Source organism: Aegilops tauschii, chromosome 6, assembly GCF_002575655.3.
Source record: "Aegilops tauschii subsp. strangulata cultivar AL8/78 chromosome 6, Aet v6.0, whole genome shotgun sequence".
In the NCBI taxonomy this organism is placed as follows: domain Eukaryota; kingdom Viridiplantae; phylum Streptophyta; class Magnoliopsida; order Poales; family Poaceae; genus Aegilops; species Aegilops tauschii.
Genome location: NC_053040.3, coordinates 61,587,709 through 61,615,179, shown reverse-complemented (window position 1 = coordinate 61,615,179; position 27,471 = coordinate 61,587,709). Strand labels below are relative to the sequence as shown.

General features: G+C 45.4%; 1 long non-coding RNA gene across 2 annotated transcripts; it reads left to right on the top strand.

The window, feature by feature from the left end:
* Positions 1–6,643: 6,643 nt before the first annotated feature.
* On the top strand, positions 6,644–10,570 carry LOC109774468 (uncharacterized). 2 transcript variants are annotated; one of them, XR_006665819.2, is made up of 6 exons: positions 6,644–7,063; positions 7,214–7,359; positions 8,006–8,072; positions 9,012–9,113; positions 9,187–9,313; positions 10,438–10,570. It is a non-coding gene; the product is annotated as an uncharacterized lncRNA (long non-coding RNA). The 2 variants fall into 2 exon arrangements; XR_002235568.4 differs by lacking the exon at positions 10,438–10,570 and having other exon boundaries at positions 9,187–9,474.
* Positions 10,571–27,471: the final 16,901 nt, after the last annotated feature.

Here is a 27,471-nt window from a genome sequence, read left to right as displayed (position 1 = left end):
CTGCCTACCGGGCCAGGGTATGCACGCCCATAACCTTCCCTCACGGGAGGCACCGGTGAGAGCCACAACAAAGGACCGAATCAAGACCTTCCCATTAGGTAAATGTGGTCGCACTGAATTAAAACCCGATTCAGTGGCACCATGATGTGATCAACACCATATTCAAGATGAACTTAATCAGGTTTAACTTTGATAAAAACTTTGTATCAAAAACATGATATGAAAAATAATTTTCATGCAACTACTCGTCATGCAAGGCAAACAACTCATGTTCATGGATCAAGCTTAACCACATAATTACCTTGCAACACTAAAGATCAAAACTCTCTGGTTATAACTTATTTTTATCAGCAAGCAACATTTTTATTAGTTCTTTATTTAAATGGAAATATCACTTAGTAAAATTACTACCTTTGGTTTCCATAGCAATATGCATAGGGCAAAATCTTACTGTACTTAATTAAACAAGTTCAGTGCATGCAACCAGTAACTAAAGCAAGCATTTCTAACATAATGAAGTAACTAATAATTTACCAAAGTTTATTTACCAAATTTTAAATGCAAATAAGAACTCATATTCAAGTAGAAAATCATAGATATTGAAATAACACCATCCAAATGCTGGTGTGGCTTGCCTTAGTGTAGAGGTGGATCACACCCCTCTTGGTTTGCTTCAAGACAAGATTCTCCTTCTGAAAAATAATTTAAAACCACAAAAATAAATGTCAACACACATTCTGAAAATCACCAGAATTCTAGACAGCAAAGAAAAATCCACCGTCTGGTGTGTTGCTAGAGCTTTCTGTAACAAAGACAATGCAAAAAGAATCAAATCATTTGGACTTGTGGTTTAGACATTATGGCTGGTCAAAGTTTGGTCAAATTTCTGAATAAATTTGAATTAAACAGAAATTCCGGGGGGGGTGACGTCGAAGGTGTAAAAGAGAAATACGCCTCCACTCGTACCGCTTCGGGCGCGAGTGGTGAGACCGACAGGTGGGTCCCGCGCGTTAGGAGGGGGAGAGAGAGAGAGCGAGATTAGAGGGAGGCGGGTCTTCACCGGAGCTCACGCCGGCGACGAGGGGGTTTGGGGCTAAACGAGAGGGATAGGATTGAAGCTGGGCTCGTGGCGCACCTGCCCGTACCCGTGGCTTGGCGAGAGGTGGCCGGAGCTGGTGGCAGTTGAGCTCGCATGCTTCGGTGGCGGACGGGATTCGCCGGAGAGGAAGAAGACGCCGGCTAGAGGCGGCTCCGAGGGCTCCACGGGGTCCAGGCAGCACCAGCAGACCCCCAATGCCCCGCCCAAGCAGCTGCTTGAGCTCGAGAGGCACCGGAGTGTGGTGGCTGGACTGCGGGGATCGCTGGAGTCCTCTGGTCGGGGCGACGGCCAGAGGCCTGCCCGACCGGGCTTCTGCTCGTCTACGTGTTCGTGGAGGTGGTGTGGAGTGGTGCGTGGCTAGCAATCGAGGAAGGGAGCGCTATATATAGCTGGAGCGGAGGGGGGGACGTGTCGCCGCCGGAGCACTCTGGACACGCGGCGAACGTCGGCGAGAAGCTCCAACGCGAGGGGGCAAAGGCTCAGCATCGACTCAGAGGCTTGCCCACGCTCGCGGACGAGCAGAGGAGGCGGTTGGGGAAGTGGACAAGTGCACGCGCGCACTGTGCCGTTTTGGACGCGATGCGCCCATGCTTGCTGCGGCAGCTCCGGCGTCGGCGAGCGCCAGGGAGCGGTCACTGGTGATGGGTTGAGGCTGGTGGCGGGGTGCGGCAGTCGGCGGCGAGCGCTGGAACGAGCACGCGCGAAACTGAGCGCAAGGCGCCAGCCAAAGCGCGTTGAGACGCATGCCAGGCACCGTGTCCACGCGCGGTCACCAGGCTGGCATGGTCAAAACGACGCCCAGGCGCGGCCAAACCTTGTCTACGCGCTCGACCGTGCAGTGTTTAGTCTAGGGGAGTTGATGGCTCATGCCGAGGTCGACCAGAAGTGACTCCACTTAGCTGACAAGTTTTTGTACAGAAACTTGGTCGCCAAGTTTGGCCACCTTCTAGAAGTCCATTAGGGCTGATCTCCTAGGTTTTAGGGTTTCTTAGGAGGGTGTTTAAGCTCAAGAAAGATCAAGGCTAAAAGCTTAAGGAAAAATGTACTTGTTGTACAAGGTGCATTTCTGGTCCAGAAGTGAAAAGATTTTCTACAGCAAAAATATTACAAAAAGTGATGCAATATTTTTGCATTGGAAGGTGTGCCAAGGTTCTAAGAATATTTAGGAATTATCTCAGATTTTTCTGAGCAAGAAAAATTGGGGTTGCTTTGGAGCACAAGGTTCTCAAGTGAATTCCAGAGAGAAAAATGAATATTTTTCTACAAAACCCAAATCAGATCAGGACAAAAACCAAAGTGAAAACCAAGTTCGGGAAAAGAGAGAAGGCAAGTCCGGCAAAAAGAGAGAAGGCAAAATCCAGGATGTCACATCACCTTACCTCTCTCCATGTAGTACGTTGGGTCCCACCAGTCAGAGGGTGAAACAAAAAATTAATAAGAAAAATTAAAAGCTCCAACGGTGTATCTTACCTCACACATCTCGCTACTGCTCGGGAACACTGTCCAATTGATCCCTTTGTTCGCTCACGTACTATTTTAAGTGAATCCTTATTATAACATGCACACAATTTTGGGCACTTGTATTCGACCTAAGTCAGTGTGCCACCGTATCTCGTACGACTCCCTCCGTCTAGGTGTAATAAGTCACATTAGAAGGTGTAGCGGGACCAAGGTGCAAGCAGATTGGAGGAGGAGGAACTTGACCGTCATTCCTCCAATCAAAGCCCTGATTTTTGTCTCTAAACGCAACAATTAATCCAAACAACTAAGAGATGCTGTTTTAGTTACCATGCAGGGCCACGTATTAACTCGCATGCAAGCCGACTTTGATCTCTTGACTGATCAACGCGTAGTTGCGTTCCATGCATTGGGTTTCCGGGGGAGATAACAAGGCAGAGTAATTAAGGAGCGTTTGGTTACATTGCTTAGGCTGGTCATAGTGGTGAGTAACTTGGACTAGTACAACATGCATATGTTACTAGTCTATGTTACTACTACGCGAAGTTTGCCGTCGGAAGCGAGCCGATCTGGCTCTCCTGAGCTAGCAAGGTTTTTCTAGCCCACCCATGCTAGCTGGCCCACAAAAGCTAACATATTTTAACAGTTCCAAATGCCTAACCTTGCCCAGCTATGCTATAAGCTGTTCTTGCTAAGGATCCAAACGCTCCCTAAGTAACAACGCTCGCTAGAAACGAGGCCAGGAGGGGATTGAGATGCGAAGTTAATGGACAACGCCTAAACATTTTGGGAATATCTGATTTTCGTAGGATGACTTAACACCTAGACGGAGGGCGTACTACTCCTCAGTCCAGGTTTGATGGAATATTCGTCACCTCTTCTCTTCTTGTACGTACTCCATTTGTATCTCACTTCCTGTGGCTTCGCACTCGCACGATTTTCCTATTCTATGAACCTGTGTGTGTGTGCGTGTGTGTGTTTAACAGCATGTGTGTGTTAGAGAGAGCGACAGATCGACGTACTCCTACAGAGAGATGGTGTGTAGTGTACGATTTTAGCCGCGAGAGTCGGTGCATCCTCTCATTTCCGGGCGTCCGGAAGGGACAGGCGGACAGCTGCCACTACAAGAAATATGTCAACTAGTGACCTTCTGTCAGTGACCCTAGAAGAATTGGTCATAGATCTATGACCATTTCAGACCAATTGGTCAAAAGCTGTTCGGGGGGCTCCAAACCCTAAACTATAACGACCATTTTGGTCAGAAAGGTCGTAATTTCCTTACACGAAATGGTCATAAAGCAGATATCACTGGTCCGCTGCCTTATTTCTAGCTGATCATGACCAATATAGATGGTCATAACCTTGTAAATTGTGGAGGGTTGCTATGACTAGGCGCCACCTCATCAGTTTTGCCTATGTGTCATGTCCATGTGGCAGTTTTTGCCCTAGGTTGTGAAGTAAACTATATTTCTGTCATTCCCAAAATTCCCAAAAAAATCTCATAAATTCTTTGGGTCATATCTTCGTCAAATATGTAAAAAAACCTTCCTTGCCTAGTTCAAAAATAATTCAAAAATATTCATTTTCCTATTCTGTTCAGAAAAAACACTTTGTGAATGAAGTACCACTTTGGCATGTCCAAATGGTATCCATTTTCAACAGTGCTTTCCTATGCCCAAATAACCATCCTCCACCAAATGCCAGCTCAATCCATTCATTATTTTGATCCCAGCTTCAACATTCGTATTTATGTCCAGTGTGGTACTTTGCAAAGCAAGTACCACCTAGGCTCCTCCTTTTGAGCTGAAAATTTGTGAAGACGGTCTTCTGAGTAACTGATCATCCTCAGCCAAAACTCACGCCCATTAGCCATGTGCATTTCCCGTACCGCTAATCAAACACTTGGCTGCTTATTCATGTTTGACCATCGATTGGTCTCCTCGTGAGAATCTTATGTTGTGATTTTCTTCCTAGCACCTACCTGGGGAGTGCCCAACCCACTAGACATGCCTAGGCCGCCCAGAACACATGGCAACACCACGGTCACGTGGTGACCACGCGGCAGGCATGCGAGTTTACGCGCTCTACAGTTGGGGCCCTCGGCCACCGTCCAAACCTCGAGGTATCGCCACCAAACCATGTATTTATGATTAAATAGGTACTTATGTAACTAGAAATGATTTTTGGAAAAAATAAATAGCAAACTATGAGGCAGCTGCAATTCAAACTTGACCCGCTTCCTACTGAATCGACAATAATTTGTCTTTTTCACCAGAGGTGGATCAAAACTTTTGACACCCAACCATTTTGTCAATTGTGCATTATATATGGCCTAGTATTTTATAAAATTGATTAGGTCCAATTTTACAGCAAATATATGGTAGGTCCTTCACAAAAAAACTCATTTTAGGCACTCGGAAAAATGGAAAATGAATTTTTCGTGCAAAGAAAATGAAAACTTCCTTAGGCAACATTGTTTGTCATTCCAAGATGCACCCTTGTGCACGATATGAGGTCATTTGAACAAACTATGCCATGAATGTGGCCATAAGATTGATCATTTGGCTTGAAAGCCATGAATCTTCACACATGATAGCTCATTTCTCAGAACACTTCTTAAAAATAATTACCGTATTACAAGTTTATTATTTTTCTGGAAACTTGGTCACATATACTGACACAATGCGGAGGTTTTCCAATTTTTTATTTTTTTTTGAATTTTTTATGCCAGTTTCAAAATGCGGTCAAAACGGCGGGAATGGCCGTTCCTAGCTAGTGGTTGAATCTTGGAATTTTTTTGGTGTTTCTCTGATTAAATAGATACTTATGTACCTAGAAATGATTTTTGGAAAAAATAAAGAGCAAACTACGAGGTAGCTACAGTTCAAATTTTACCCGCTTCCTACGGAATCGGCGGGAATTTGTCTTTTTCACCGGAGGTGGATCAAAACTTTTTACACACAACCATTTGGTCAATTGTGCATTAAATATGTCCTAGTATTTTATAAAATTGATTTGGTACAATTTTGCAACAAATATATGGTAGGCCCTTCACAAAAAAACCTCATTTCGGGCACTCGAAAAATGGAAAGTGAATTTTCCGTGCAAAGAAAATAAAAACTCCCTTAGGCAACATTGTTTGGAATTCCAAGATGCACCCTTGTGCATGATATGAGATCATTTGAACAAACTATGCCATGAATGTGGCCATGAGATTGATCATTTGGCTTGCAATCCATGCATCTTCATGCATCATAGCTCATTTCTGAGAACACTTTTTTATAATAACTGTCGTATTACAAGTTTATTATTTTTCCTGGCAACTTGGTCGCATGCAATGACACAATGCGAAGGTTTTCCATTTTTTGATTTTTTGGAATTTTTTATGCCCATTTCAAAATGCGGTCAAAACGGCGGGCATGACCGTTCGTAGCTAGTGGTTGAATCTTGGAATTTTTTTGGTGTTTCTATGATTAAATAGATACTTATGTACCTAGAAATGATTTTTTGAAAAAAATAAAGAGCAAACTATGAGGCAGCTGCAGTTCAAATTTGACCCGCTTTCATCTGAATCGGCGGAAATTTGTCTTTTTCACGAGAGGTGGATAAGAGTTTTTGACACTCAACCATTTGGTCAATTGTGCATTAAATATGGCCTAGTATTTTATAAAGATGATTTGGTCCAGTTTTGCAACAAATATATGGTAGGTCCTTAAAAAAACTCATTTTGGGCACTCAAAAAATGATTAAAAAGAGCTAGAAAGACCAGAAATGCATACAAATTGGTCCTTATCCATAAAATGTGGTCTAAATCTAGTGAAAATTTGTGTGGTTCCCTTTTGCAAAATATTTTTGATAGCTATTTCACAAAATCTCTCTATTTTTAATACTTGGAAACTATTTTAAATCACTGGTTTTCCGAACCAATCAGAACTCTTTCCCACGGATCGATGACATGCCGCTCATCCATCCATCCGTCCGTCTCCCCATCCCACATCCATCCGTCCATCTATCTACAGAAAAAAAAAGATACCCCCACCCGCAGCCGAAACCCTAGCTCAGATCCCATCGCACCCCTCCTCCCTCGTCCCCATCTCCTCGCGCCGCCGCCACCTCCTTCCCGCCCCGGCCCCCTCCCGATCCAGTCCTCTCCCCACCACCGACCTCGCGGTCCTCCTCACCCACCGCCGCCGACCTCATCCCTCCCTCCGCTCACCATCTCTCCCTACCCACGCAGTAGGGTTCCATCCCTCTCCTCCTTCCTCCCCGCTTCCCCTCCCGGCCCCGACCTTCCTGCCACGCCGCCTCACCGCCACCCGTCGCCTCATCCTCTCCACTCCCCCGCACGCCGGTAGCCCGCGCCTCTGAGACCCGGCGCCGGCGCCGGTGGAGGAGGTCGCGGCCGCAGCCGTGGAGGAGTACGAGGCGCATCCACTGCCATCGGGACGAGATAGAGCAAGTCGACTGGGTCGTCTCCGCCATGAACGACAAGGCGACCCGAAACAGGTCGGTGGTCAAATCCCTCGCAGGCCACGGTACACTCACTGCTGGTCGAATCCTGTGTCTGCAGCTGAAAGAACAATGATTCCCTCGTCGAAATAGCTGGATTTGGTTCCGATGTCTGACATTTTTTTTGGTCGAATCCTGTGTCTGTAGCGCACATGTCAGCTCTCCGTCTGAGCAAGGGAGCCGTCCAGTCGCCGCCGCCGGGGTGCCGCTGCTGGTCAGTATGCGTGCCACCGGAACAGGTCGGGGAGCTTCCGGTTGGTGTGTGTGCCTCCTTCCTTCAGCACAAGCAGCAGGTAGTGTTTACTGTCAGTGTGTTACCACACACAGACTATTCCTAATAATACAGAAATAATTAGCTACAACTTACAACTTGTGCCACGCGTGTCAATTTCATTGATGAAGGTTGTTCAGTGAGTATTGTAGTATCCAGTCACTTTTATGTAAAACATGCGGAATTGTTTAGTGTTGTGTTTTCTAGAGAACATGGGTGGCTGGAGATTCCTAAGGCAATTTGTTTGTTCGAATCGGATGCTGTAGTATTTCAGCGTAAATACTGTTGACCACTAGTCCCTCCTGTGTGTCAGTTTTGATGTCAAGTTATTACAGTTTAGGTGCATCCTACTACTGAACTTAATTGCAATGGCAGCGTGAGTGAATGGACTCACCAGTCATAGCATTTCACCTAAGGGAGAAATTTGATTTTATGCATGTCTCACATAGCATACACCCTTCCCCTTTTAGCAAGAGGCGCTCAGTTCAGCGAGTTTACAGTTTCATGCCCTTATGTTCTCATGTGGCGGCTATCTAAAATAAAATGCCTGAACATCCGTCCTCCAAGCACGCCACCTGTTTGTGTTAATTACCAATTCCATTTTTTCTGGGGGGTCGAGCACCACCATACTAATACTAACTTCGTATCCATGATTTCCTCTGGTGCAGGCCCAGGGCATTAGCACCATCCCAACGAAATTGATGGACCAAGTAACCAGCTGCCAAGTTCTTCAAGGTAACTAAATGCTTTACAAGACTCTAAATAGCCAATGCGACTCTGTTTTTAAGACCTTTTGCACGTTTATAAGACCCTGATCATGGACTTTTGTGGCCTTCATTTTTGTTGGTGGTTCTGAATTTGTGTATCTACAGTTCTACAAAATTGATATGACTGATTGTTTTGTTACTTGGACAACCAGCTTTGCTTGTGTTTTTCGTAGAGCTTTGCTTAGCAGCGCTGCAACTCGTTAGTAGATTTAGAGTTTCCATTTACATCAACTGGGATATACTTGATGCGATTACAAGTCCTACCAAGTAGTGAATAGTATAACATTTTAATTTGGAATCCCACCTAGCAGTATTCTAGGTGCCTGCCAGTCAACTTATCATGTCATATGAGCCCAGAAACACCGACCAGATCACACTTGTACTAATTTTCACAGTATTTAAGCAAATCAGGAAGAACAGATCTTATTGGCTATAAGTGTGCTTTCTAGTACTTATTAGCTGTGTTGCAACTTGCGAGCAAGTTGTGGGGTTTATGTACATACTTTGTGGTGCTATGTGTCTTGCGATTCTTGGTTCTAATAAGTATTGGCTAGTTCATGTTCATGTTATAATCCTATAAGATTGGGCTGTAGTTGCGAATGCATCTCTGTGGTAATTAATGGATTCTGTCTAAGGCTTTTGCTCTTTGGTGTCACCCTCCCAGTGCACCACTTAGCATAGTCTGCATGTTAAGATGCTCAAAGCGAAGGGCGCGATAAGTGTTTCCTTTGCATATGATTGGTTACTGATGATGATACTGCCTCTGGAATAAATAGGTGGGATCCTCAAGGGCCATTCAAACCATTGCATTTGATGAATCCGACAAGACTATCTTTTATTCACTCCATACTCTATAGACATTTCAGGTACACTTAACGTATCATGCATATGGTTGCTTTTTTTGCAGGTTCGTGAAGAGAGCTGATCTGGTTTTGTGAAGGAAGGGCGAGAAAGATTATGTGGGGATCAGATTGTCCATGGCGACTTAGGAGGAGCAGCACCATCTCAGGTTTGTCACTTGCTCCTCCACTTCTCTTATCTTCTTCTCCATCTCCCCATCTAATTCATGCGTTCCTTTGCAGGTTGCTCCGATCTGGTTGTGTGAAGGAACATGCAAGGTCTGCTACTCCTGTTGTGCTCCCTTGAACGATCTGGTGAAGGACAATTTTCCATTGGTCGTCCCCCCATGCTATCTCTCTCTGCTGCATAGTTAGGTTCAGTTTTTTTGTTCTCTTTCTAGTTTAAGCGTAAGCAGATTCCAGTAGGTCTCTATGTATGTGGATCATGAGTTAGAACATCTAATCTAATTAGGGACTGCAGACTTGCTATGTCATGATGAAACTTGCTTGCATTCAGTTCAGAAAATTTCTGAATTCTCTGGTGTTTGCTTTCACTCAATGATTGTGGTACTGGTAGTCAAATTGGATGCCTCCTTTGCTGTACTTCACTCGCTTCCCTGTCATGGTTTATCTTAAATTTTGGTAGTGTGACAAACACATTAGCAAATCTAAATAACTTTGACATATTTGCTCTATTATCTTGCACTGGATTGGCACCTTTCATTACCCTGTACAAATATATCTCAATTCCGCTAACACTGATCCTTGTGTATGGTCTTAACCCTTTTGGTTGCATGATACTTCTATATTTGTAGCCTTTAATGAATTCAATGTATGATTGTGATGAGAATTATATGATACCTACCTGTTTTTATCCTTGATCAGTATCATTTATGGTCTCTGTTCTTATTACTTGTTGTACGTTTAGTGCCTATACATCATTGTGTTTTGCGGATCTAGTCCTTCACTGTTATAGTTTGAAACCACTTCATAACTCATAATTTGTTTGTCATGATTCATTGCTTATGAAAATTATTACAAATATGTTGAAAATTGCATAGAAGAATTTTGTGCCATCTCTGCAACTGTGCTAGATGTGATGTTCTTGAAACTTATTATGGAATCTGTACTGTCCTTATGTTGCAACACTACAGTTATTATTTGTCATCCTTACGCAGATAAGAAAGCTAACTTTGCTCTAGCCTTCTCATCCAAGAATAGAAATAAATAAAGGTCAACACATCTTTAAAATGACATGTCAAACTTAGTTTTTGAGGCTATGTTGCATTTGTAGTTCTTGCTCTGTTAAATCTGAGGCTACGTTGCATTTGTAGTTCTTGGTTTGTTAAATCTGAGATTGATGAAGATTGTATATAAAAAGCAAAAAATTGCAGCCACATAATGATGTTGTATGGTACCCCCAGCAAGTAATATGCTTGAATCAATTTGATTTTTCCTGATTATAATTATCTTACAGTATCGTGATGTTGGCAGGTATATGCGAGTCCGGCAGTGCGGTGGCAGTCCCCGTGGAACGAGCGCTGGACTACTCCCTTGGCCAGGTGTACCTGTGCAAGCACGAATGGAGCGAAGACTTACTGTTGGTGTTGCCAGCCAAGTTCTCCAGCCCGTGGTGAACCGAGGCTATCTCAAGTGCTTCGTTGGTTGGGTTGCGTTCTTTGCTGCTGGTCTCATGAATGGGGTACATTTCTGAAACTGAACTAGCTTGAGTGCCTATTTTCTTCTTAAGTTGTCATTTTACCAAACATTTTTTGATTGTCGAAATGTTATATTTAGTTCCTGATTAATGATTTTCATCAATAAATTGTTGGTCACACGAGTCAAGCTTGTGCACATATTTAGCTAGTTTTGGATGTATGTTGATCCAAATGTCCAGAAAAATAGAAGCTAACCATGTCAAAAGTTAGAGCACTCTTGATTGCCATATTAGGGCAGCGCTGACCATGTGTTGTTTTTCTTGAAGGAAGTTATTTTTCTTGAAGTAAGGGCAAGGAGGAGGCAACACGTTGGAAGCTGGAGGACCCAGGGATGGATAATATGTGTTGGTCTCGCCATCTACCTGTCCCTTTTGTTGATAAATCCATTGCGCAATGGTAAGCTTCCTGTGGCTCCGCTTTGAACTAGTGAGACATGTTGTATCTGCATGAATTTGGTCCATCTTAATAGTATGGAATGCCTTTACAACAATATATGTGATCCTTGACTAGTTAGTTTCTAGAATGCTAGTCCGTATGGAATCTTTTTTATATCTTTTTTAATGTGAGTCAGCACCAATCCTTGACAGGGTGACCGTGGAAGGGATGGAAGTTCATATTGTTGTTTGTAATGAAGGTCATAGCCTAATCCTGACTATGGTCATCTAGTGAGTATGGCATATGGTTCATATGACAGGAGCATGTGCCCAGTTTGTGATCGCTATTGACAGGAGCTCCATTCTGAAGAAGATTGAAGACAATTGTGGAGTTGTAAATTACTGTAGCCAGCTATCACACTTGTAGAGCTTGTAATATTGTGATTCCAATTGTATTACGTGTTATTGGTAGAGCAAGAGCTCCATACTGATTCTGGCTGTTATTATTTGAAGTATTACATGTGTTTTCTGTCTGTTTGAATTTAAATATTTGTTATTTATTCACTGGCATATTGAAATCTGAAGAACGTGACCTTCACATGAGGGACCCGCAAAACAGAACCTGACATTTCGGACCCACTTACCAGAATCTGAAAAAACAAGAAAACAAAGGCCGTGGCCCAAAAATAAAAAGGCTAAAATGTTGGGCTATGCCCATGTAGCTGACGAAAACTGATATATAAAATATAAATAGGCTGAATTGATGGGCTTGGCCCATGCAGCTCATGAAAATTGACAAAAAAACATAAATGGGCTGAATTAATGGGCTCGGCCCATATAAACACCGAATTGGATCGGGCTGATTCTTGCGCCACATCAGATTGCCACGTCGGATGCCTACGTGGCCTGGGGAGGCTGCTAGTGACAAAAAAAACAGTAGGCTTATTTTGGTCGTAAACGTCTACGACCTTCTCATAGAGAAGGTCGTTAATTTCAGTTTACGACTGCCAGCTTTTGACCATCTGTTTTTGGTCACAAAAAGGTCACAAATGGAAAATAATGACCATTCAATGACCAATAGTCAAGGTCACAAGTTGACATATTTCTTGTAGTGTGCCACGCCCACTCCTGACCAGCCTGGCCCACCCAAACCCCCTCCATCGCCCGCGCGCGCTTCCCACCCGAAACGATCAGCGCTGCTCTGAAGAATCGGTGCCGCATTCATGCCCGGGCAGAGCAGATGCGACCTCTCACTGGCGCCTGCGTTGAAGGGAGAACTGGATTCAAGACTGATGGTTGCTTCGTCCGTCCAACTTACTGCTGGGTCTATGTGATTTCACGGCTCATTGGTCATTATTACTGAGGTGGTAGGACTGCTGGATGTCCCACGCTTTCGGCGAAAGGAGGTACTACTAGATTACAATTTTCTCCATTCTTACGGTGGAGGAGTGCAAGAGCAGTGAAAACACGCAGGCTCAGTGATTACATGGCCCACCTCACACTATCACCATATTTTCTGGACACCGTGCGACACCTAACTCTTTACATAGTACTCCCTCCATTCCTAAATATAAGTCTTTGTAGAGATTCCACTAGGTGGACTACATACGGAACAAAATGAATGAATCTACACTTAAAATGCATCTATATACATCCGTATGTGGTTCATGGTGAAATCTCTACAAAGACTTATATTTAGGAACGAAGGAAGTACTTGTATAGTACGTACTGTAATTTATCAGCGAGATAGTACAATGCTATGAAGCTTCTAGCTTCTGTTACATGTATCTTGTGTCCAAGGTTGCGCGTTGCAAAATTTCATCAAATACAAAGGAGACTAACATGCATGCTATTGCATCTCAATGATGGACATATCATAGCAAATATGTACTCCCTCCGTTCCAAAATAAGTGTCTCAACTTTATGCTACATACGGAGCAAAATGAGTGAATCTACACTCTAAAATACGTCTATATACATCACTGTTTGGAGTATGTACTAGTAGTTCATATTGAAATCTACTAAAGGACATATATATTCCAAACAATATGATAATCTCTCTAACCAAGGTAGTAGGGACGAGGAGTAAACGGAGGGAGTATTAGTAAAATTTTCTCCTCGTCCTGCGAGCCACCGCGCGCGTGGGCGAGGGAGCGGGCGTAAGGCGTACAGTACTACTACTACTCATGCAGTCCCTAGCCATTGAAACAGAGACGGCTAAAAAAAATGATCCATGCAGTCCCTAGCCCATTAACTGTAAACCCTAACCAGGCTTTAATTTGCTGGCAACGTCGGTGCTTCCTAAGAAATGAAGTTTGCAACCCTTTGACCATCGGATCATTTTGTGCCGTTTCACCAAAATCGAGATGAGCATCCCTGTGGCAAAGAAATTGAAGAAGCGTGATTAGAATAAGATTACTGGGACTAGTTGATGAGACATAAACTCATCACAAATATAGTACGTAGAAGCCAGTAGAGGTATGTGCAGGGCAAAGAAGTAGAGAAATATCCACATGGAGTGATGTGGGCAGCTGGAGCAGTGGTGCAAGCCAGCTGTAAAGGGAGTTGTACTTGAGGGATGTCGGGACGTAGCTCAACCTAGAGGAGGGCGGCGGGAGGAGGCAACTACCCATGTCGCGGCAGTGAGCAATGGACGAAGGCAACCTCACCGGCTTTGTGAGAGGGAATGGCGGGGACCCCTGATCGGGATGTGCCGACAGTGGGTTTTCGCCGTTGGCGACGGCGACCGCATCTACACTAAGAATCCACCCCTTCCCCCGGCGGACGTGATCCGCCGGGATGTTAGAGATGTGGCCACAGTGGTTTTGTGCGAGAGAGTGTGAAAACTGAAGAAAGCAACCCCAGCAAGCAACCGTGTAGGCTTGTCCTACCTATGTATATAGTGGAGCGGTTTCCTTTTCTCTCCATACGAACCTATTTATATTGCGTACGTGCAACTGAAGAAAAAAAACTTTATTCATAAATGACGCGGCACCTACTACTCGTTCTCCTATAAACCTTGCGCTTGGCATCTTCAAACTATTAACCTTGCGATTGGCTCTTCGCCTCTTCGGGAAGTCGAGCAATAATGGTACTGCAGTATAAATCGTTCTGGCTATATGAGACCGAATGAATTGCTGCACGTCCACCACGTGGCGAGGGTCGAGGGGCGAGGGAGAGTGCGTACTATTACGTCCGTTTCAATATGGACTACATACAGAGCAAAATGAGTGAATCTACACTCTAAAATATGTCTATATACATTAGTGTTTGGAGTATGTACTAGTAGTTCATATTGAAATCTACTAAAGGACATATATTCCAAACAATATGATAATCTCTCTAACCAAGGTAGGGACGAGGAGTAAACGGAGGGAGTACTAGTAAAATTTGCTCCTCGTCCTGCGAGCCACCGCGCGCGTGGGCGAGGGGGCAGGCGTAAGGCGTAGTAAGCAAGTTTCACCTCATCCTGCGAGCCACCGCGCCCGTGGGCGGGGGAGACGGCGTACTAAGCAAGCTTCTCCTCGTTCTGCGAGTTGACAGGACACATCGAACGTACTCCAGTGTATATAGCCTTGCCTCTAAGGTAGGCCCCACATGGTTTGCCTCTTTTTTAACATAACGCGTCAAGTCGCAATTTGTTTGTTCACCCGTGGTAGACGATCCTCCCTCCATCAAGTGGACAACCAGTACACGTGTCAAATTACCACGTGGGCTGCCTTTTCATACAGAAATGAGCTCCACCGTGTACCCGCGCAGGTGTGGTTGGATAAGAGACGGCAGTACATGCGCCTTGCGTGCACCTCTTCTCTTCGTGCACGTCCCCCACCTACGTGGGTGTGTGTGAGAGATACAAACCTAGACAAATGGCTTGTACGTTCGTGAGTGTTTTTTGTTTTGGGGGGGGAGGTTGATTTCGTGAATGTATTTGTGGGAATATGTGTCGATGACATCTCAAACAAATTTTTTCATGCAACGTGCGTGAAATCGAGGCCTGTCCATATCATATATAGAGGGTCGGGAAATCCACGAGAAGAGAGGGAGGGGTCATAGATATCGATAGAGTCAAAGAGAGGATCAAGTGGGTGGGTGCGAGATCGATGAAGAGAGCCATCGAAATGGTGTGTGTGTGTGCAAGTCAAAGATATAGGGCGACTGACCTAGCTACCGGAACATCAGAGGGCACATGTCAAGTTTGTGTGTGGCAGGGAGACATGACTAGAGCGCTCGATGTACCGGTGTGTGTGTGTGCGAGGGGGTGGGGGAGGGGTAGGCAGAGGCCTAACTATAGAGGTAGAACGACTCGTATATGTGTTGAGAAGGAGATACCCAGCTATGTCTTGAGGGAGATCGGTCGACATCCATACATAACTGAAGGACGGGAAATAGGATGGGACAGAGAGAGAGGAGAGCGGGAGAGAGAGGGAGGGAGAGGGGTAGAGTGCTGGATGGGTGATGGAGTTGCTTCTCGAAGATGGTAGGAGAGGCCTACTAGACAAACTGAGGGTGGAACTGCAATATTATCAATAAGAGTGGGGATGTGTTTCTGTGTGTGCCTGTGCGTGATAGATCTGTCGGGACACATCCTTGGATGATGAAGGGGAACCATGTGTTTGGTAAGCAAACCTAACTAGGTCGGTAGATCAATTGTTGTTTGTCGGAGGAAGGGAGAGACATAAGTAATGAGGTAGATCGATCGACGCATGGGGAAAACGAGTTATAAGGACCTAGCTAGCTATATGTATAGCGGGAGATCGGTCGGTGTACGTCCATTTGTTAGAGGCAAATAAGGCCCGGCGAGACGGATAGACAGAGAGAATGGAGCTAGGAGGTGGTGCGAGAGGCCCAGCTACTAGCTAGATAGGGGGAGGAGTGTGCGGTTGTGAGATCGATGAAAAGAGGGGCGAGAGTTTACACGTGTGTGGGAACGTATGAGAGACACGAGGCAAGGACACATAAAGGAGGAGATTGAAGGTGCCTGTGTATGTTGTAGGAAGACATCGCTGGAGAGGTTTATCGATCGGTGTGTGTCGAAAAGGAGTTGTGGAGACTGTGGGAGAATGACCTAAAGAAAAAATGAATGTGCGCGATGGATAGCATGCTGAGGGAGGGGGAGGGCCAGGAGGGCGTGTGCATGCACGAGAGAAAGTTAGTGGTAGCTACAAAGGTTAGAGGATTGTGTGGGTGTAAGAGACTAACAAAGATCATAATTTGATATGAAAGTGGATTCATATATTTGAATAGGAGATCATAGTGTTTTAAACATATGCATGCATGAATATAGCGGTGATACGCGTGTTGTGGTTTTGCACATGTTATACCATAATGTGATAATGCATGGCGTTTGCAACTTACAGCTAAATGTCGAACAATCTAAACCATACTATACATCGAACAATCTCAAATTTTATTTGAATTTGTGATAATGTGTGGCGTTTGCAGCTTACAAGTAAATATCGAACAATCTAAACAATACTATATATCGAACATTCTCACATTTTATTTGAATTTGTGGTAATGTGTGGTGTTTGTAACATCTAAATACGTGTAGGCGTAGGGGGCGGGGCACCATACATAATGTGATAAACACATTATACATATGAGACATGGTTTAGTTTGTGAAAATCTAGCTAGAGCTTGACATGTACTATGATTTGAAATCAACATAAAGTGGATTCAAAAAATCGAGTTCGAGTTCATATAGTACACATAGTTCATATGTAACTCGAGACTAATCATGTGGTGTGCCATGAAGATAATACACAAACGATGGTTTAACTTGACAATACCGACGATTGTAGATCTTATTAAAATAGAGAAACAAATTCAAACGCTTTGACTTCACAACAATCATTATAGTAGATCTTATTCAAATAGAGAAACGAATTAAAATTTAGTTCATATTGAAGCGGTAGTACATACGTTTGGAATGCACTACAACGTTCATTTGAGTACTAGGTTGCATGCATTATACACGTAGCGAAATATTTGAATTGAACATAACATGAATTCAAAGTTTTGAATGACATTTGTAGTGCGAATTGATTTGGTACAATACACGTTAGGCTTGTCCGGAAATTTCAACCCGCGCCTTGTTAGCCTGAAATATTTAAGATATATCTTTGTCTCGTTGTGCTCCGACAACTCCCTCCATCTCAACCCGCGCCTTGCTATTCCAAAATTACAACGCGCGCGAAAACTCCCACCTCCTGTGAAATCCCGACACGCGAGATGCCCGTGATACCCCTGAACCGAAAGAACCGCCTCAAATCGGTAGGGGTACTTCCATAACTTACCCCACATTTCGGATAAGCGCGTCCCTAAGCCATGGTTCCCCACTCCCATCCCATCCGCCCACCCATTCGTACACCGAGGCCGGCAAAACCCGCGAAGCCCCACACCCTCCTCCGTCTGCCACCCAGCCGGAGCCTCTTCCCTGACGACGTCGTCCACAGCAACACCTCGACGTCCCTCATCCACCATACCGGATGAGGATCCGTCCTCGATCTGGTCGTCCCGCCGGTTCAGCCACCCCGTCCTCCACCTCCAAGGAGTTGCCCCGACATTCCCCTCATCTTTCGCGCCACCTCCATTCCCACACCGCCGTCTTCACCTGCACCACCGGAAGAGCATCATCATCACCGTTTCCTCGGATGAAGCTACGGCCTAATTGTTGGAAATATGCCCTAGAGGTAATAATAAAATGGTTTTTATTGTATTTTCTTGTTCATGCTAATTGTCTATTGTTCATGCTATAATTGTATTAACTGGAAACCATAATACATGTGTGAATACATAGACCACAACATGTCCCTAGTAAGCCTCTAGTTGACTAGCTCGTTAATCAATAGATGGTTATGGTTTCCTGACCATGGAAATTGGATGTCATTGATAACGGGATCACATCATTAGGAGAATGATGTGATGGACAAGACCCAAACCTAAGCATAGCACAAGATCGTGTAGTTCGTTTGCTAAGAGCTTTTCTAATGTCAAGTATCATTTCCTAAGACCATGAGATTGTGCAACTCCCGGATACCATAGGAATGCTTTGGGTGTACCAAACGTCACAACGTAACTGGGTGGCTATAAAGGTACACTACAGGTATCTCCGAAAGTGTCTGTTGGGTTGGCACAAATCGAGACTGGGATTTGTCACTCCGTATGACGGAGAGGTATCTCTGGGCCCACTCGGTAATGCATCATCATAATGAGCTCGATGTGACTAAGGAGTTAGCCACGGGATCATGCGTTACAGAACGAGTAAAGAGACTTGCCGGTAACGAGATTGAACGAGGTATTGGGATACCGACGATCGAATCTCGGGCAAGTAACATATCGATTGACAAAGGGAATTGTATACGGGATTGATTGAATCCCGACATCGTGGTTCATCCGATGAGATCATCGTGGAACATGTGGGAGCCAACATGGGTATCCAGATCCCGCTGTTGGTTATTGGCCGGAGAACGTCTCGGTCATGTCTGCATGGTTCCCGAACCCCTAGGGTCTACACATTTAAGGTTCGATGACGCTAGGGTTATAGGGAATAGATATATGTGGTTACCGAATGTTGTTCGGAGTCCCGGATGAGATCCCGGACGTCACGAGGAGTTCCGGAATGGTCCGGAGGTAAAGATTTATATATGGGAAGTCCCGTTTTGGCCACCGGAAGAGTTGCGGGCGTCACCGGTAATGTACCGGGACCACCGGAGGGTTCCGGGGGTCCACCGGGAGGGGCCACCAACCCCGGAGGCCTGCGTGGGCCAAGTGTGGGAAGGGACCAGCCCCTAGGTGGGCTGGTGCGCCTCCCACAAGAGGCCCAAGGCGCAGGGAAAGGGGAAGGGGGGAAACCCTAGGCTCAGATGGGCCTAAGGCCCACCTAGGGTGCGCCCCCCTCTCTCCCCCTCTGGCCGCCCCCCTCAGATGCATCTAGGGCTGGCCGCCACCCCTAGGGGGGAACCCTAGATGGGGGCGCATCCCCTCCCCTTCCCCTATATATAGTGGGGGTTTTGGGGCTGCCATGGACACGAGTCTCCCTCTCTATTGGCGCAGCCCTGCCCCTCTCCTTCCTCGTCTCTCGCAGTGCTTGGCGAAGCCCTGCTGGAGTGCCACGCTCCTCCATCACCACCATGCCGTTGTGCTGCTGCTGGACGGAGTCTTCCCCAACCTCTCCCTCTCTCCTTGCTGGATCAAGGCACGGGAGACATCACCGGGCTGCATGTGTGTTGAACGCGGAGGCACCGTTGTTCGGTGCTTAGATCGGATTCGGCCGCGATCTGAATCGCTTCGTGTACGACTCCACCGACCGCGTTATTGCAACGCTTCCGCATCGCGATCTTCAAGGGTATGAAGATGCACTCCCCTCTCTCTCGTTGCTAGTTATTCCATAGATTGATCTTGCTGATGCGTAGAAAATTTTGGATTTCTGCTACGTTCCCCAACAGTGGCATCATGAGCTAGGTCTATGCGTAGATTCTATGCACGAGTAGAACACAAAGTAGTTGTGGGCGATGATTTGTTCAATTTGCTTACTGTTACTAGTCTTATCTTGATTCGGCGGCATTGTGGGATGAAGCGGCCCGGACCGACCTTACACGTACTCTTACGTGAGACAGGTTCCACTGACTGACATGCACTTGATGCATAAGGTGGCTAGCGGGTGTCTGTCTCTCCCACTTTAGTTGGATCAGATTCGATGAAAAGGGTCCTTATGAAGGGTAAATAGCAATTGGCATATCACCGTTGTGGCTTTTGCGTAGGTAAGAAACGTTCTTGCTAGAAACCCATAGCAGCCACGTAAAACATGCAACAATAATTAGAGGACGTCTAACTTGTTTTTGCAGGCTATGCTATGTGATGTGATATGGCCAAAAGGATGTGATGAATGATATATGTGATGTATGAGATTGATCATGTTCTTGTAACAGGAATCACGACTTGCATGTCGATGAGTATGACAACCGGCAGGAGCCATAGGAGTTGTCTTAATTTATTGTATGACTTGCGTGTCAATGAAAACGCCATGTAATTACTTTACTTTATTGCTAACCGTTAGCCATAGTAGTAGAAGTAATAGTTGGCGAGACAACTTCATGAAGACACGATGATGGAGATCATGGTGTCATGCCGGTGACGAAGGTGATCATGCCGCGCCTCGAAGATGGAGATCAAAAGGCGCAAGATGATATTGGCCATATCATGTCACTTTATGATTTGCATGTGATGTTTGTCATGTTTACATCTTATTTGCTTAGAACAACGGTAGCATAAATAAGATGATCCCTCACTAATTTTTTTTCAAGAGATGTGTTCCCCCTAACTGTGCACCGTTGCGAAGGTTCGTTGTTTCGAAGCACCACGTGATGATCGGGTGTGATAGATTCTAACGTTCGCATACAACGGGTGTAAGCCAGATTTACACATGCGAAACACTTAGGTTGACTTGACGAGCCTAGCATGTACAGACATGGCCTCGGAACACAAGAGACCGAAAGGTCGAACATGAGTCGTATAGCAGATACGATCAACATGAAGATGTTCACCGATGATGACTAGTCCGTCTCACATGATGATCGGACACGGCCTAGTTGACTTGGATCATGTATCACTTAGATGACTAGAGGGATGTCTATCTGAGTGGGAGTTCATTAAATAATTAGATGAACTTAATTATCATGAACATAGTCAAAATGTCTTTGCAAATTATGTCGTAGCTTACGCTTTAGTTCTACTGTTTAAGATATGTTCCTAGAGAAAATTTAGTTGAAAGTTGATAGTAGCAATTATGCGGACTGGGTCCGCAAACTGAGGATTGTCCTCATTGCTGCACAGAAGGCTTATGTCCTTAATGCACCGCTCGGTGTGCTGAACCTCGAGCGTGGTTTGTGGATGTTGCGAACATCTGACGTACACGTTTTGATGACTACGTGATAGTTCAGTGCGTAATGCTAACGGTTTAGAATTGAGGCGCTAAAGACGTTTTGTAACGTCGCAGAACATATGAGATGTTCCAAAGACTGAAATTGGGATTTCAGACTAGTGCCCACATCAAGAGGTATGAGACCTCTAACAAGTTTCTTAAGCCTGCAAACTAAGGGAGAAAAGCTCAATCGTTGAGCATGTGCTCAGATTGTCTGAGTACTACAATCGCTTGAATCAAGTGGGAGTTAATCTTCCAGATGAGATAGTGATGGTTCTCCATAGTCACTGCCACCAAGCTATTAGAGCTTCGTGATGAACTATAACATATCAGGGATAGACATAATGATCCTTGAGCAACTTGCGATGTTTGACACCGCGGAAGTAGAAATCAAGTAGGAGCATCAATTGTTGATGGTTAGTAAAACCACTAGTTTCAAGAAGGGCAAGGGCAAGAAGGGATACTTCATGAAACGGCAAATCAGTTGCTGCTCCAGCGAAGAAACCCAAGGTTGAACCCAAACCCGAGACTAAGTGCTTCTGTAATGAGGGGAACAGTCACTGAAGCAGAACTACCCTAGATACTTGGTAGATGAGAAGGCAGGCAAGGTCGACAGAAGTATATTGGATATACATTATATTAACGTGTACTTTACTAGTACTCCTAGTAGCACCAGGGTATTAGATACCGGTTCGGTTGCTAAATGTTGGTAACTCGAAATAAAAGGCTACGAAATAAACGGAGACTAGCCAAAGGTGAGATGACGATATGTGTTGGAAGTGTTTCCAAGGTTGATGTGATCAAGCATCGCATGCTCCCTCTACCATCGAGATTGGTGTTAAACCTAAATAATTGTTATTTGGTGTTTGCGTTGAGCGTAGACATGATTGGATTATGTTTATCGCAATACGATAATTCATTTAAGGAGAATAATGGTTACTCTGAATAATACCTTCAATGGTCTTGCACCTAAAACGAATGGTTTATTGAATCTCGATCGTAGTGATACACATGTTCATGCCAAAAGATATAAGATAGTAATGATAGTACCTCATACTTGTGGCACTGCCATTTGAGTCATATTGGTATAAAACGCATGAAGAAGCTCCATGTTGATGGATCTTTGGACTCACTAGTTTTTGAAAAGATTGAGACATGCGAACCATGTCTATTGGTAGATATGCATGAAGAAACTCCATACAGATGGATCGTTTGGACTCACTTGATTTTGAATCACTTGAGACATGCAAATCATAACACATGGGCAAGATGACTGAAAGGCCTCATTTTCAGTGAGATAGATCAAAAGAGCAACTTGTTGGAAGTAATACATTTGATGTGTGCAATCCAATGAGTGCTGAGGCACACAGTGAATATCATTATGCTCTTACTTCACAGATGATTTGAGTAGATGCTGAGTATATTTACTTAATGAAACACAAGTCTGAATTATTGAAAAGTTCAAGTAATTTCAGAGCGAAGTAGAAGATCATCGTGACAGGAGGATAAGATGTCTATGATATGATCACAGAGATGAATATCTGAGTTACGAGTTTGGCACACAATTAAGACATTGTGGAAATTGTTTCACAACTAATACCGCCTGGAACACCATAGTGTGATGGTGTGTCCGAACATCATAACTGCACCCTATTGGATATGGTGCATACCATGATGTCTCTTATCTAATTACCGCTATCGTTTATGGGCTAGGCATTAGAGACAACCACATTCACTTTAAATAGGGCACCACGAAATTCCGTTGAGATGACACCGTATGAACTATGGTTTAGAGAAACCTAAGTTGTTGTTTCTTAAAAGTTTGGGGCGGTGACGCTTATGTGAAAAAGTTTCAGGCTGATAAGCTCGACCCCAAAACGGATAAATGCATCTTCATATGACACCAAAAATAGTTGGGTATACCTCCTGTCTCTGATCCGGAAGCAAAAGGGTTTGTTTCTAGAATCGGGTCCTTTCTCGAGGAAAAGTTTCTCTCGAAAGAATCAAGTGGGACGATGGTGGAGACTTGATGAGGTTATTGAACCGTCACTTCAACTAGTGTGTAGCAGGGCACAAGAAGTTGTTCCTGTGGCACCTACACCAATTGAAGTGGAAGCTTATGATAGTGATCATGAAACTTCGGATCAAGTCACTACCAAACCTAGTAGGACGACAAGGATGTGTACTACTTCAGAGAGGAACGTAATCCTATCTTGGAAGTCATGTTGTTAGACAACAATGAACCTACGAGCTATGGAGAAGCGATGGTGGGCCCAGATTCTGGCAAATGGCTCGAGGCCATAAAATCCGAGAGAGGATCCATGTATAAAAACAAAGTATAGACTTTGGAAGAACTACTTGATGGTCGTAAGGCTGTTGGGTGCAGATGGATTTTAAAAGGAAGACGGACAATGATGGTAAGTGTCACCATTAAGAAAGCTCGACTTGTCGTTAAGATGTTTTCCGACAAGTTCAAGGAGTTGACTGCGATGAGTATTTCTCACTCGTAGCGATGCTAAGAGTCTGTTGGAATTATATTAGCAGTTACTACATTATTTATGAAATCTTGCAGATAGGATGTCAAAAACATTGTTTCCTCGACGATTTTCTTGAGGAAAGGTTGTATGTGATACAACCAGAAGGTTTTGTCAATCCTGAAAGATGCTAACAAGTATGCAAAGCTCCAGCGACCCTTCTAAGGACTGGAGTAAGCATCTCGGAGTTGGAATATGCGCTTTGATGAGATGATCAAAGATTTTGGATTTATACAAAGTTTATGAGAAACTTGTATTTCCAAAGAAGTGAGTGGGAGCAATATAGAATTTCTGATGAGTATATGTTGATCGGAAATGATGTAGAATTTCTGGAAAGATATAGGGTTGTTTGAAAAGTGTTTTTCAATGGAAAACCTGGATTAAGCTACTTGAACATTGAGCATCAAGATCTATAAGGATAGATAAAAAACGCTTAATAGTACTTTCAAATGAATACATACCATGACAGGATTTTGAAGGAGTTCAAAATAGATCAGCAAAGAAGGTGTTCTTGGCTGTGTTACAAGGTATGAGTATTGAGTTAGACTCAAGACCTGACCACGGCAGAAGAGAGAGAAAGGACGAAGGTCGTCCCCTATGCTTTGGACGTAGGCTCTACAGTATGCTATGCTGTGTACCGCACCTGAAGTGTGCCTTGCCATGAGTTAGCCAAGGGGTACAATAGTGATCCGGGAATGGATCACATGACAGTGGTCGAACTTATCCTTAGTATCTAGTGGACTAAGGAATTTTCTCGATTATGGAGGTGGAAAAGGAGTTCGTCGATGCAAACTTTGACACTAATCCGGATGACCCTGAGTAGTAAACCAGATTCGTATAGTAGAGCAGTTATTTGGAATAGCTCCAAGTAGCGCGTGGTAGCTGCATCTACAAGATGTCATAGAGATTTGTAAAGCACACACGGATCTGAATGTTGCAGACCCGTTGACAAAAACCTCTCTCGTAATCATAACATGATCAAACGCTAGAACTCATTGAGTGTTAATCACATGGTGATGTGAACTAGATTATTGACTCTTGTAAACTCTTGGGTATTAGTCACATGGCGATGTGAACTTTGGGTGTTAATCACATGGTGATGTGAACTAGATTATTGACTCTAGTGCAAGTGGGAGACTGTTGGAAATATGCCCTAGAGGCAATAATAAAATGGTTATTATTGTATTTCCTTGTTCATGATAATTGTCTATTGTTCATGCTATAATTGTATTAACTGGAAACCGTAATACATGTGTGAATACATAGACCACAACATGTCCCTAGTAAGCCTCTAGTTGACTAGCTCGTTAATCTATAGATGGTTATGGTTTCCTGAGCATGGACATTGGATGTCATTGATAACGGGATCACATCATTAGGAGAATGATGTGATGGACAAGACCCAAACCTAAGCATAGCACAAGATCGTGTAGTTCGTTTGCTAAGAGCTTTTTTAATGTCAAGTATCATTTCCTTAGACCATGAGATTGTGCAACTCCCGTATACCGTAGGAATGCTTTGGGTGTACCAAACATCACAACGTAACTGGGTGGCTATAAAGGTACACTACAGGTATCTCCGAAAGTGTCTGTTGGGTTGGCACGAATCGAGACTGGGATTTGTCACTCCGTATGACGGAGAGGTATCTCTGGGCCCACTCGGTAATGCATCATCATAATGAGCTCAATGTGACTAAGGAGTTAGCCACGGGATCATGCGTTACGGAACGAGTAAAGAGACTTGCCGGTAACGAGATTGAACGAGGTATTGGGATACCGACGATCGAATCTCGGGCAAGTAACATATCGATTGACAAAGGGAATTGTATACGGGATTGATTGAATCCCCGACATCGTGGTTCATCCGATGAGATCATCGTGGAACATGTGGGAGCCAACATGGGTATCCAGATCCCGCTGTTGGTTATTGGCCGGAGAACGTCTCGATCATGTCTGCATGGTTCCCGAACCCGTAGGGTCTACACACATAAGGTTCGATGACGCTAGGGTTATAGGGAATAGATATATGTGGTTACCAATGTTGTTCGGAGTCCCGGATGAGATCCCGGACGTCACGAGGAGTTCCGGAATGGTCCGGAGGTAAAGATTTATATATGGGAAGTCCCGTTTTGGCCACCGGAAGAGTTGCGGGCGTCACCGGTAATGTACCGGGACCACCGGAGGGTTCCGGGGGTCCACCGGGAGGGGCCACCAACCCCGGAGGCCTGCGTGGTCCAAGTGTGGGAAGGGACCAGCCCCTAGGTGGGCTGGTGCGCCTCCCACAAGAGGCCCAAGGCGCAGGGAAAGGGGAAGGGGGGAAACCCTAGGCTCAGATGGGCCTAAGGCCCACCTAGGGTGCGCCCCCCCTCTCTCCCCCTCTGGCCGCCCCCCTCAGATGCATCTAGGGCTGGCCGCCACCCCTAGGGGGGAACCCTAGATGGGGGCGCAGCCCCTCCCCTTCCCCTATATATAGTGGGGGTTTTGGGGCTGCCATGGACACGAGTCTCCCTCTCTCTTGGCGCAGCCCTACCCCGCTCCCTCCTCGTCTCTCACAGTGCTTGGCGAAGCCCTGGTAGAGTGCCACGCTCCTCCATCACCACCATGTCGTTGTGCTGCTGCTGGACGGAGTCTTCCCCAACCTCTCCCTCTCTCCTTGCTGGGTCAAGGCACGGGAGACGTCACCGGGCTGCATGTGTGTTGAACGCGGAGGCACCGTTGTTCGGTGCTTAGATCGGATTCGGCCGCGATCTGAATCGCTTCGTGTACGACTCCACCGACCGCATTCTTGCAACGCTTCCGCATCGCGATCTTCAAGGGTATGAAGATGCACTCCCCTCTCTCTCGTTGCTAGTTATTCCATAGATTGATCTTGGTGATGTGTAGAAAATTTACAATTTCTGCTACGTTCCCCAACACTAATCGGCGCCACCAAAGAGGTTGTACACTAATCGACGCATTTTTTTCTTGATTCAATCTCACGGTGCTGCCGGCGCTCGGTCCCGAGCTGACACGGCGCGGCTCCATCCACGGCGGCGTCGCCGGCCACTTCCTCCACGGCGTCACTCCCTCGGCGGCGACGTCCACATCAGTAGGAGCTGCTGCTGCTTTAGCTCTCGCTCGCGCTGCTGCTCTGCTCTTGCTCTCGGTCCCCTGCCTGGTCTGCTATTGCTCTTGCTAGTGCTCTCGCTCTTGCTCTTGCTTGCGATGTTGCTCCGATTTAGCTACACTTTAGTCGACTGAATCGACTTTTGGGTCAGTCGATTTTCAGGGGGTGGGGGGGGGCTCGCCGGAGTTAAGGAAGAACCAGCCGTAGGCGGGGAGGGGGGCTCGCCGGAGAGGTACCCCACTATCTATCTTAGGGTTCAGGGTGGGGGCGGTGGTTGCCGGCGGTGGTGGGGTGGGGATCGCCGGAGAAAAAGCTCGGCACCGGGGGGGCTAGAGGGATGGCCGGGGCGGCGGCGGACCGGCGGTGGGGAGTGTTTTTGGGGCGGGCGGGGCGGCGCACCGCCGGCCGCGGGCGGCGGGGGCAGCTGTTTGGCCGGTGGTGGCTGGTGGCTCAAGGGGTGGAGATTGAAGATGAACTGCGGGCCCTTGATTTCGTATCCAACGGCTGCAAAATGTACTGACCAGAGATGAAAAAGTAAGTCAACTGACGTGTAGCCTCACCTCTAGTGCGTTCAGTTTCGACAGTAAAATTCAGTTTCGACAGCAAAATTCAGTTTTGACAGTTAAGTTTGGTTTCGACAGTTAAATTCAGTTTCGACAGTTAAGTTCAGAGATGAGCGGCTGATGTATACATCTAGCACTTTGTGGTTATGTATTTTACGTCATCTATTGGAGATGCTATTAGAATTCCACTCAGATGAACATTGTCTCTCTTGTCCTGCTTCAGCCTCGGTGTCGTACAACTCACCGGAGCTGCTCCAACGACGAAACCCTCCATCACAGCGGAGCAGTACCTCGGGCTCCATCTCCAGACGC